This window comes from Crinia signifera, chromosome 5 (genome assembly GCF_055691185.1).
Source record: "Crinia signifera chromosome 5, ASM5569118v1, whole genome shotgun sequence".
Taxonomy (NCBI): Eukaryota; Metazoa; Chordata; class Amphibia; order Anura; family Myobatrachidae; genus Crinia; species Crinia signifera.
Genome location: NC_139221.1, coordinates 329144232 through 329157851, shown reverse-complemented (window position 1 = coordinate 329157851; position 13620 = coordinate 329144232). Strand labels below are relative to the sequence as shown.

The window sequence follows — 13620 nt, the reverse complement described above, 5'->3', positions numbered from 1 at the left end:
CGGCCCACTGCTGTAACTATGCCCAACAAACAATGTTACACTGGGAGAGAGAAGGACTCAAGAGTACCGCGGACCAATGGCATCAATAGGGGCAAAGTGACGTACCCTACGCCGTGGTAACAAGCCTCTGCATTCTAAGCGGGCGAGAGATTCTCACCAGGTACAAACTGTGTAACCGCACGGGAGACATACAGCGTCCTACAGATGGAGTCGCTCATTACAGCCGCTTCTGGCGATTCTATAGCCATGCGCCGTCCATTTGCCAGAACCACCACCTTGAGGAGAGGGACGTGCGAGTGAGCCGCTTGCCAGCTCCATCTGTATGTACAACGCAGTGTGATATACCTCATACATCCAGCCTCAGTACACCATGCAGTGTGATATACCTCATACATCCAGCCTCAGTACACCGTGCAGCGTGATATACCTCATACATCCAACCTCAGTACACCATGCAGCGTGATATACCTCATACATCCAGCCTCAGTACACCATGCAGCGTGCTATACCTCATACATCCAGCCTCAGTACACCGTGCAGCGTGCTATACCTCATACATCCAGCCTCAGTACACCGTGCAGCGTGATATACCTCATACACCCAGCCTCAGTACACCGTGCAGCGTGATATACCTCATACATCCAGCCTCAGTACACCGTGCAGTGTGATATACCTCATACATCCAGCCTCAGTACACCATGCAGCGTGATATACCTCATACATCCAGCCTCAGTACACCGTGCAGCGTGATATACCTCATACATCCATCCTCAGTACACCATGCAGCGTGATATACCTCATACATCCATCCTCAGTACACCGTGCAGCGTGATATACTTCATACATCCATCCTCAGTACACCATGCAGCGTGATATACCTCATACATCCAGCCTCAGTACACCGTGCAGCGTGATATACCTCATACATCCAGCCTCAGTACACTGTGCAGCGTGCTATACCTCATACATCCAGCCTCAGTACACCGTGCAGCGTGCTATACCTCATACATCCAGCCTCAGTACACCGTGCAGCGTGCTATACCTCATACATCCAGCCTCAGTACACCGTGCAGCGTGATATACCTCATACATCCAGCCTCAGTACACCGTGCAGCGTGATATACCTCATACATCCAGCCTCAGTACACCGTGCAGCGTGATATACCTCATACATCCAGCCTCAATACACCATGCAGCGTGATATACCTCATACATCCAGCCTCAGTACACCGTGCAGCGTGATATACCTCATACATCCAGCCTCAGTACACCGTGCAGCGTGATATACCTCATACATCCAGCCTCAGTACACCGTGCAGCATGATATACCTCACACATCCAGCCTCAGTACACCATGCAGAGTGATATACCTCATACATCCAGCCTCAGAACACCATGCAGCGTGATATACCTCATACACCCAGCCTCAGTACACCGTGCAGCGTGATATACCTCACACATCCAGCCTCAGTACACCATGCAGCGTGATATACCTCATACATCAAGCCTCAGTACACCGTGCAGCGTGATATACCTCATACATCCAGCCTCAGTACACCGTGCAGCGTGATATACCTCATACATCCAGCCTCCGTACACCGTGCAGCGTGATATACCTCATACATCAAGCCTCAGTACACCGTGCAGCGTGATATACCTCATACATCCAGCCTCAGTACACTATGCAGCGTGATATACCTCATACATCCAGCCTCAGTACACCGTGCAGCGTGATATACCTCATACATCCAGCCTCAGTACACCGTGCAGTGTGATATACCTCCTACATCCAGCGTGATATACCTCATACATCCAGCCTCAGTACACCGTGCAGTGTGATATACCTCATACATCCAGCCTCAGTGCACCGTGCAGCGTGATATACCTCATACATCCAGCCTCAGTACACCGTGCAGCGTGATATACCTCATACATCCAGCCTCAGTACACCATGCAGCGTGATATACCTCATACATCCAGCCTCAGTACACTATGCAGCGTGATATACCTCATACATCCAGCCTCAGTACACCGTGCAGCGTGATATACCTCATACATCCAGCCTCAGTACACCATGCAGCGTGATATACCTCATACATCCAGCCTCAGTACACCGTGCAGCGTGATATACCTCATACATCCAGCCTCAGTACACCGTGCTATACCTCATACATCCAGCCTCCGTACACCGTGCAGCGTGATATACCTCATACATCCAGCCTCAGTACACCGTGCAGCGTGATATACCTCATACATCCAGCCTCAGTACACCGTGCAGCGTGATATACCTCATACATCCAGCCTCAGTACACCGTGCTATACCTCATACATCCAGCCTCAGTACACCGTGCAGCGTGATATACCTCATACATCCAGCCTCAGCACACCTTGCAGCATGATATACCTCATACATCCAGGATCAGCACACCGTGCAGCGTGATATACCGCATACATCCAGCCTCAGTACACCGTGCTGCACCTGACTACACCAATGCACCAGCGATTTCTAATCAAAATGAGGTAGAGATAGAATAGCTTGCAATTTTCAGCCAAAATTGCTGGTCACTAATGAAACCGGTACACTGAGCAATATATTGATGAGCGATTTTAAGCCAAAATCGCTCAGTGACCAAATCGAATAGTTCGTGTTCATTCTAGCACCCGCTAGCTTTGAAAACCCATGCCGTTCCTGTTCCCTGCCTGGGGAGTCACTGTCTGCTGTGGTGTTTCTAGCACAGTTAAGGTTTGCATATTAGTGCTGATATACAGACTACACTGTGCTAGAAGCACTAAAGCAGACAGTGACACTCCAGGCAGGGAAGAGGAACTGCATGGATTTTCAAAGATAGCAGGTGCTAGAATGAACACTAATTGCGTGTGTACACAGCTTAACTTGGTCACAAAAAAAGGGGGACATCAGACACAGAGGTATATTTACTAAAGATTGGTATTCTATTTAAGAGGGGATGTTGCTATGGGCGAACAATCAAAATCTAATTTTTATTTGACACCTTCTAGATCAGTGGTAGCCAACTCCAGTCCTCGAGCGCTACCAACAGTTCACATTTTCCAGACAGCCCAGCTGCTGCACAGGTGCACTCATTACTCACTAACACATTTAAATTATCCACAGGTGGAGCTAAGTACTTCACTTGTGATTCTGTGATGAGATCTGGAAAACATGAACCGTTGGTAGCTCTCGAGGACTGGAGTTGGCTACCCCAGTTCTAGATGAGCCCTATAATCGAATTGGTTGCCTATAGCAACATCCCATCTTCCATAGATCTCCATATTTGTGAATAAACCCCAGGGTGTCCGCAAGACTATGTCAGGGAACACCGTATAGCCAGATTTAACACCACCCAAGCCGCAGACTGATGGACAGACTGTGGGCATTTGGGGACGGCTGCAGCCAGTGCATCAGAAAACAAGTGCTTGTCAGACCCTTTCCTGGGCACACCGGTGCCTGTGCCCGAGTCATTGGATGCACTATCACTGGGCTCAGCGGTGGGAAAACACCGGCCAACCCTCCTGCAGATGATCCCACGCTGCGTCTTTGGGGTATATGTCGGTTATTTATGGCCACCAGCAGCAAACACCCTCTATACATCAAGCCAAGATGGCGGTCTGCTGATCTTCGCGGCAACTCCATGTCCACCCATCTGCTCTCCCTCCACCCCATAGCAGGCCCTGCATGTACCTGGAACACAGTCACAGCTGGTACCGGTGGCACTGACTCCCAGTTACCCCATCCGGCCAGCAGGCACATTTATAAACCTGCAAATTGCTAGCTCAGGAATGTTCCTTGCGAGCGAACACACTGTCACCCACAAGAACTAATTTTACCAGTGAACATGCCCTTTCCAGCATTGACCCCGGCCATGTAAAGGCTAGGCTCCAAGTGTTCTAGGAGGTCCAACACTTGGGAAGAGTCCAGCGCAGACAGGACCTGGAGTGACAGGGACAGCTGCCTCTGTACAAGGAACGCAGATTCCCGGGCCTGCTGAGGTCGCCGTCAGGGTTAGGAGATCCGCAAGATAATTAAGGTGCGAGGAAGAGATAGGTTTTCACTTATTACAAAACAAACAGCATGGGGCGTATCTGACGGGCGTTGACTGGACGCGGTAAACGAGCGGCTGGGCACTACAAGTCACAGCATGCCCTGCTACACCAGCGTCAGCGAATGGTATACAAACACATCACACTTATGTTGGTCTGCAGTTTGCATACATAAACTAAATCGGCCCCCGTCCTGCTTTGTATAGCGCCCGTGTTACTGGAACCGTGCAGATGTGGTTAATGGCTTATTTCCATCCAGATCATGCAAATCCAAAACAGTTCTTTCAATAGGCTATGAAGCCACATGACTACGCACCCCCTCACCACCCATGCAAAGGGCAGCCATGGGGTTACACAAAAGCGCACCCTTCCAAGAAGCACAGTATGTCCAGCGTCACAAAGGTAAAAATACATTTCCCACCGTTCCGCCATAGTCCAGATGGACTGCTGTAAACAGGATCCAAGGACATTTGCAAAACAAAATCACCCGTAGAACCTTTGACGTAATCACTATTTATAACTTCAAACGCTCAGTAACTCCAAGGACAGAAGTCTGCGCAGAATTATTACAGGTATATGTACAAGCAGGTGTGTAACCGCTACATTATTACATGGTAACAAACAACGAATAAACGCGGGTACAGATTCACGCGATATGGCAGTGTGTAGTTGGCACACCAGATAGTGGTTCTTGGCACGGTCACCTGTGAAGCGGGGCATTCCACTTCTTCCACTGTGCCGCCAGATATCAGCGCACTCACTACCACCTCTGCAATGTGTAATTCTGGACTCCTGCAGCCCACGAGGGTGCCCCTCAGTTTGGAGGAAAGGTATGTCACCTAGTACAGCCAGGTGAACGCCGAATCTTCCATATAAGTGGACGCATCACCCCGCAGTTATCCCAACACTAACACGTCCTGTGCTGCACGCGCCGATGCTAATTAACAGACACAGAAGGAACAGGGCGAGACGGATCATGTCCGCAGCGTATAATCACCCAAGCCCATCATTTCATTACACTAAACAGCACATGACGGCAGACAGACGCTGCTGGCATTGGGGGAATGAGGTTGCGGCCTCCGCTAATGTATAGTTATTACACAAATATAATGATTAGCGGCTCAGGGGGAAATGCTGAGTGTGAGCACCACTGACAGTGGCAGGGAAGCCGGTGACCGACCGACCACACACACACACACACACACACACACACACACACACACACACCTGTCCACGGAGGTGATTATGATTCTCACAAGTGTAATGGAGCCCACACACGCACCGATGCCGGCGGTGCGATGCGATGGGGTGCGCGCTCCCGCGGCATCTCATCGCACAGTACAAAAAGTATGTGCTGCACATACTTTTTGTACTAGCTTTTTCTAGCATCGCATCGCATGCACATCGTATGCACAAGGCATACAATGCAATGCTGTGTGTGCTAGTTAAGCCCACAACGCACGCCGGGAACGGTGCGTGTGTGGGCTCCTTAAGGGGCCCTTAAGGTACGTCATCAGTGTCCTATGCCGACACCGCGGCAGCCCACCGCTGCTACTCCAAAGCTCCTGTCAAGCCTCTCACACAGCGCTGGCACCGCATGATATCATGTCCTCTGTGGAGAGGGGATCATGCGGGCCCCGGCGGAGAGGCGCAACGTCTGTGATAGACGTAGGAGCGTCTCAAACACTCCAGAAATGAGACGCTCCTGCTCTGAGCAGCGCGTTCCTCTCCTGTCCAAAAAGGGGGTGCGGACGCAATTGCATATCATGCACAATGAATGAGCCATGTTGGGCACAGCTAGCCCCGCGATTGGACGCGGTACGCCTCCCTCACGACCTTTTCACACCCCCACCATCCATGTCGGCGTGGAGTTGATTTTATATAGCGTGGGCTCGGTGGCTCGCCACACTACATAAAATCAACTCCACGCCAATATGGATGGTGGGGGTATGAAAAGGTTGGGAGGACGCCTAACGGATGCGCTCGCCACGCTTCGGGCTGCTGTGGATAGTGGGTGTGTTTCAGGAACACATTCAAACATCTGAGCAATAGCTACGGAGAGGTCAGAGGTAGGAGTGTCTCCTACGTATCACACAGATGTTGCGCCTCTCCGCCGGGGCCCGCATGATCCCCTCTCCACAGAGGACAGGATATCATGTGGGCGCCAGCGCTGTGCGAGAGGCGCTCACTAGGCTTGACAGGAGCTTAGGAGTAGCAGCGCTGGGCTGCCGCGGAGTCAGCGTAGGACACTGATAACGTACCTTACAGAAGCTGCCAGGAGTCTAACAGGCGCTACGCTGATAACGTAGCTTAAGGCAGTCCGGCAAGCTGCCAAGATTCATAGCTAGAGCGGCGCGCGCTGCCGCCGTGAAACTAAACAAGTACCTTATACATTTATGCAGAGGACTGCTTTTGTCCATTTTCCAGCGTTTGGAAGCAAAGGGTCAATTGTTTGTCAACCAGAATAAGGTCCTATATATAAAAAAAATAATGGTACACGCTCCACCATTAGCTGCAGGTAACCCCATGCTGACTACACACTGCCGGCACATTTCCATACAGCCGGGCTAAAGGAGCACTCTAACCACTGCTCCCACTTCCAACAGCCATCTCAGGACAAGACATTACAGACTGGCAAAGCACAAATGCCCCAGGTCGCGGAGTAACGAGACATCAGCTAACATTAGCGTTTCCACCCTGTTGCAGTAATCCTGCGCAAGACCCATGCGGGCATAACAGGTGGTCCCAAAGGTCATAACAGGTGGTGCAAAGTGAATGGGAAAGTTCCTTTATTTAAAAGCCAAACCACATTAATGCCAGCACCTGGCAGACAGTCGGCACATCTGCATGGCACAGGCTAGAACTGGAAGCGGACCAGTTGCAGGATACAGTAACTGTACGGGCACTGGGCATTTACCAGACCGCCGCACCTTGTTATTACTGGGCTGGTACCTGCTGGGAAGTGTTTGGGGTCACAACAAGACAACGTTCTAGAAGGAAAGCACCAAGGAAAAGAAACGCTTGGAGGAGCCGTGCAGCGCTGCGGCCGCAACCAGATATTACTACTTCCAACAACAAAAAACACCAAAAATATAAAAACACAGAAATCCCATCACAGAGTAAATGCAGAGACTTGGTAAATATGAGTGGAAGTGCGGTGTTACCATGAGGATGGAGACAATGTGACATTACAGCAGGAAGTAGCAGCGCACTTATATACAAAGTAACCAGCAGATATCTCCTACTAGCCACCTGGGCAACTCTGGTTCCCATTCCCTCAGTCACCGGCTCAGCCCACACATTATGACAGAGGCAGCATTTCAGTAGATGGGGGGACTGGAGGCCATTGTTGTGGGGGAGAAACCATCTCTGTAATCCTCACACACAGCCCTGTGCACTACTGCCAGAGCCAGGGGAGACACTACACATACACACAGCCCTGGGCACTACTGCCAGGGGAGACACTACACATACACACAGCCCTGGGCACTACTGCCAGGGGAGACACTACACATACACACAGCCCTGGGCACTACTGCCAGGGGAGACACTACACATACACACAGCCCTGGGCACTACTGCCAGGGGAGACACTACACATACACACAGCCCTGGGCACTACTGCCAGGGGAGACACTACACATACACACAGCCCTGGCCACTACTGCCAGGGGAGACACTACACATACACACAGCCCTGGCCACTACTGCCAGGGGAGACACTACACATACACACAGCCCTGGCCACTACTGCCAGAGGAGACACTACACATACACACAGCCCTGGCCACTACTGCCAGAGGAGACACTACACATACACACAGCCCTGGCCACTACTGCCAGAGGAGACACTACACATACACACAGCCCTGGCCACTACTGCCAGAGGAGACACTACACATACACACAGCCCTGGCCACTACTGCCAGAGGAGACACTACACATACACACAGCCCTGGCCACTACTGCCAGAGGAGACACTACACATACACACAGCCCTGGCCACTACTGCCAGAGGAGACACTACACATACACACAGCCCTGGCCACTACTGCCAGAGGAGACACTACACATACACACAGCCCTGGCCACTACTGCCAGAGAAGACACTACACATACACACAGCCCTGGCCACTACTGCCAGAGGAGACACTACACATACACACAGCCCTGGCCACTACTGCCAGAGGAGACACTACACATACACACAGCCCTGGCCACTACTGCCAGAGGAGACACTACACATACACACAGCCCTGGCCACTACTGCCAGAGGAGACACTACACATACACACAGCCCTGGCCACTACTGCCAGAGGAGACACTACACATACACACAGCCCTGGCCACTACTGCCAGAGGAGACACTACACATACACACAGCCCTGGCCACTACTGCCAGAGGAGACACTACACATACACACAGCCCTGGCCACTACTGCCAGAGAAGACACTACACACACACACACACAGCCCTGGGCACTACTGCCAGAGGAGACACTACACACACAGCCCTGGGCACTACTGCCAGAGGAGACACTACACACACACACACACACAGCCCTGGGCACTACACACACACACAGCCCTGGGCACTACTGCCAGAGGAGACACTACACACACACACAGCCCTGGGCACTACTGCCAGAAGAGACACTACACATACACACATCCCTGTGAACTACTGCCAGAGCCAGGGGAGACACGGAAATATTGCACACATACACACACTGCACTACGGCCTGAGGACACACTGCAGACAATATACACACTGTGTAATACTGCCAGAGGACACACTACCCACACACTATGTAATACTGCCAGAGGACACACTGCACACACACACACACTGTGTAATACTGCCAGAGGACACACTGCACACACACACTGTGTAATACTGCCAGAGGACACACTGCACACACACACTGTGTAATACTGCCAGAGGACACACTGCACACACTGTGTAATACTGCCAGAGGACACACACTGTGTAATACTGCCAGAGGACACACACTGTGTAATACTGCCAGAGGACACACACTGTGTAATACTGCCAGAGGACACACTGCACACACACTGTGCACTACTGGCAGAGTCAGGCCAGAGCCAGGGAGACTGGTGATTGCTGTATATATAAACACAGTGGAGTGGTGGGGATACTATGTATTGTGTGTGCTATGTATGTATGTATGTATGTATGTATATATTGCAGTGTGTGCTATGTATGTATGTATGTATGTATATATTGCAGTGTGTGCTTTGTATGTATGTTTTCTACGTATATATGTATATTGCAGTGTGTGTGTGTGTGTGTGTGTGTGTGTGTGTGCGCTATGTATGTATTTGCTATGTATGTATTGCACAGTGTGTATGTGTGATGTTTATATATGTGTGCTATATAGTGCACAGTGTGTGTGTGTGTGTGTGTGTGTCCCCGGGAAGGCGGATGATGCCCGGTATAATGTTCCCGGCGGCGGCGGCCTTTGTGCTGGCTGGAGATCACGTATGTGTCATGTATGTGCGCGGCGCTCCCTGCTGTCAGGGGATGATGGAGGATGCACTCCCCGGTCACTCACCCCGCACACCGCCGGCTCTCCTCCCGCTCTCTCAGCGTCCTGCTGCTGCGCTCCTATACCTCCGCCTTCACTACCGGGGGCCCGCCTCTCACCGGAGACTCCGCCCTCGCCAGTCACGCCCCTCCAGCAGTCTCCCCGCCTGTGACCACTCCCACCGCAATACAGGCAGACAGAACACCACGCCGCAACGAGCGAATGCCCGCCCCTCTACGTGCCTGAGCCCCGCCTACTCGTCAACAACCCGGAGTGGGCGTGGCCTCCTGCAAAGCGTGCGGCCGTCACGTGACCAGGGCCAGAGAGAGCACAGGTCTGTCCTCGTCTGACCCGGGCACCGCCAGTGGGAGTGGGGCGGGGTCAGAGCCGGGGATCCTCCCCCTACGGTCACACCCTCTACACGCGGTCAGAAGAATATCCCAGCAACGGGAGCGAGACCGTCACAGTCCCTCCCCCTCCCGTCACCGCCTCACCCCACCACAGAGCGAGTCAGGGGCTCCATCATTACACCCTGCTGCTGAGGGGGAGGAGTCCCGTACATCGTCACCATTATCCCCCTCCTCCTGATGTTACAGTGTCATCATTATCCTCCACCCAGTGTCATCATTATCCTCCTCCCAGTGTCATCATTATCCTCCTCTCAGTGTCATCCTTATCCCCCTCCCAGTGTCATCATTATCCTCCTCCCAGTGTCATCATTGTCCCCCCCCAGTGTCATCATTATCCCCCCAGTGTCATCATTATCCTCCTCTCAGTGTCATCATTATCCCCTCCCAGTGTCATAATTATCCTCCTCTCAGTGTCATTATTATCCCCCTCCCAGTGTCATCATTATCCCCCTCCCACCATGTTACAGTGTCGTCATTATCCTCCTCCCAGTGTCATCATTATCCCCCTCCCAGTGTCATCATTATTCCCCCTCTCAGTGTCATCATTATCCCCCTCCCAGTGTCATCATTATCCCCCTCTCCACCATGTTACAGTGTTATCATTATCCTCCTCCCAGTGTCATCATTATCCTCCTCCTCCCAGTGTCATCATTATCCCCCCCAGTGTCATCATTATCCTCGTCTCAGTGTCATCATTATCCCCCTCCCAGTGTCATCATTATCCTCCTCTCAGTGTCATCATTATCCCCCTCCCCACCATGTTACAGTGTTATCATTATCCTCCTCCCAGTGTCATCATTATCCCCCTCCCAGTGTCATCATTATCCTCCTCTCAGTGTCATCATTATCCCCCTCCCACCATGTTCCATTGTCATCATTATCCCCCTCCCAGTGTCATCATTATCCTCCTCTCAATGTCATCATTATCCCCCTCTCAGTGTCATCATTATCCCCCCAGTGTCATCATTATCCTCCTCTCAGTGTCATCATTATCCCCCTCCCAGTGTCATCATTATCCCCCTTCAAGTGTCATCATTATCCCCCCAGTGTCATCATTATCCTCCTCTCGGTGTCATCATTATCCCCCTCCCAGTGTCATCATTATCCCCCTCCCAGTGTCATCATTATCCTCCTCTCAGTGTCATCATTATCCTCCTCCCAGTGTCATCATTATCATCCTCTCAGAGTCATCATTATCCCCCCCCCAGTGTCATCATTATCCTCCTCCCAGTGTCATCATTATCCCCCTCCCAGTGTCATCATTATCCTCCTCCCAGTGTCATCATTATCCCCCTCCCAGTGTCATCATTATCCCCCTCCCAGTGTCATCATTATCCTCCTCTCAGTGTCATCATTATCCCCCTCCCCACCATGTTACAGTGTCATCATTATCCCCCTCCCAGTGTCATCATTATCCTCCTCCCAGTGTCATCATTATCCCCCTCCCAGTTTCATCATTATCCTCCTCCCAGTGTCATCATTATCCCCCTCCCAGTGTCATCATTATCCCCCCAGTGTCATCACTATCCTCCTCCCAGTGTCATCATACTCCCCCCCAGTGTCATCATTATCCTCCTCTCAATGTCATCATTATCCCCCTCCCCACCATGTTACAGTGTCATCATTATCCTCCTCCCAGTGTCATCATTATCCCCCCCCCCAGTGTCATCATTATCCTCCTCTCAGTGTCATCATTATCCCCCTCCCAGTGTCATCATTATCCTCCTCCCAGTGTTATCATTATCCTCCTCTCAGTGTCATCATTATCCCCCCCCAGTGTCATCATTATCCTCCTCTCAGTGTCATCATTATCCCCCTCGCACCATGTTACAGTGTCGTCATTATCCCCCTCCCAGTGTCATCATTATCCTCCTCTCAATGTCATCATTATCCCCCTCTCAGTGTCATCATTATCCCCCCAGTGTCATCATTATCCTCCTCTCAGTGTCATCATTATCCCCCTCCCAGTGTCATCATTATCCCCCTTCAAGTGTCATCATTATCCCCCCAGTGTCATCATTATCCCCCCCAGTGTCATCATTATCCTCCTCTCAGTGTCAACATTATCCTCCTCTCAGTGTCATCATTATCCCCCTCCCAGTGTCATCATTATTCCCCTCCCAGTGTCATCATTATCCTCCTCCCAGTGTCATCATTATCCTCCTCTCAGTGTCATCATTATCCCCCTCCCAGTGTCATCATTATCCCCCTCCCAGTGTCATCATTATCCCCCTCCCAGTGTCATCATTATCCCCCTCCCAGTGTCATCATTATCCTCCTCTCAGTGTCATCATTATCCCCCTCCCCACCATGTTACAGTGTCATCATTATCCCGCTCCCAGTGTCATCATTATCCTCCTCACAGTGTCATCATTATCCCCCTCCCAGTGTCATCATTATCCTCCACCCAGTGTCATCATTACCCCCCCCAGTGTCATCATTATCCTCCTCCCAGTGTCATCATTATCCCCCTCCCAGTGTCATCATTATCCTCCTCTCAGTGTCATCATTATCCCCCTCCCAGTGTCATCATTATCCCCCCAGTGTCATCACTATCCTCCTCCCAGTGTCATCATACTCCCCCCCAGTGTCATCATTATCCTCATCTCAATGTCATCATTATCCCCCTCCCCACCATGTTACAGTGTCATCATTATCCTCCTCCCAGTGTCATCATTATCCCCCCCCAGTGTCATCATTATCCCCCTCCCAGTGTCATCATTATCCTCCTCTCAGTGTCATCATTATCCCCCTCCCCACCATGTTACAGTGTCATCATTATCCCCCCCCCCAGTGTCATCATTATCCTCCTCCCACCATGTTACAGTGTCGTCATTATCCTCCCCCCAGTGTCATCATTATCCTCCTCTCAGTGTCATCATTATCCCCCTCCCAGTGTCATCATTATCCTCCTCTCAGTGTCATCATTATCCTCCTCTCAGTGTCATCATTATCCCCCCCAGTGTCATCATTATCCTCCTCCCAGTGTCATCATTATCCCCCTCCCAGTGTCATCATTATCCTCCTCTCAGTGTCATCATTATCCCCCTCCCAGTGTCATCATTATCCCCCCAGTGTCATCACTATCCTCCTCCCAGTGTCATCATTATCCCCCCCCCAGTGTCATCATTATCCTCTTCTCAATGTCATCATTATCCCCCTCCCCACCATGTGACAGTGTCATCATTATCCTCCTCCCAGTGTCATCATTATCCCCCCCAGTGTCATCATTATCCCCCTCCCAGTGTCATCATTATCCTCCTCTCAGTGTCATCATTATCCCCCTCCCCACCATGTTACAGTGTCATCATTATCACCCCCCCCCAGTGTCATCATTATCCTCCTCTCAGTGTAATCATTATCCCCCTCCCCACCATGTTACAGTGTCGTCATTTTCCTCCCCCCCAGTGTCATCATTATCCTCCTCTCAGTGTCATCATTACCCCCCTCCCAGTGTCATCATTATCCTTCTCTCAATGTCATCATTATCCCCCTCCCAATGTCATCATTATCCTCCTCTCAGTGTCATCGTTATCCTCCTCTCAGTGTCATCATTATCCCCCTCCCAATGTCATCATTATCCTCCTCTCAGTGTCATCATT

At 51.2% G+C, this 13620-nt stretch overlaps 1 protein-coding gene across 1 annotated transcript in view; it reads right to left on the bottom strand.

The window, feature by feature from the left end:
- The window catches only part of PTP4A3 (protein tyrosine phosphatase 4A3), a 71683-nt gene extending 61887 nt beyond the window's left edge, over window positions 1-9796 (bottom strand). Inside the window, exon 1 of the mRNA XM_083144959.1 lies at window positions 9636-9796. The gene's annotated coding sequence lies outside the window, so the exon portion shown is untranslated. The remainder of the gene's footprint in view (window positions 1-9635) is intronic.
- Between the last annotated feature and the right edge of the window lie 3824 nt (window positions 9797-13620).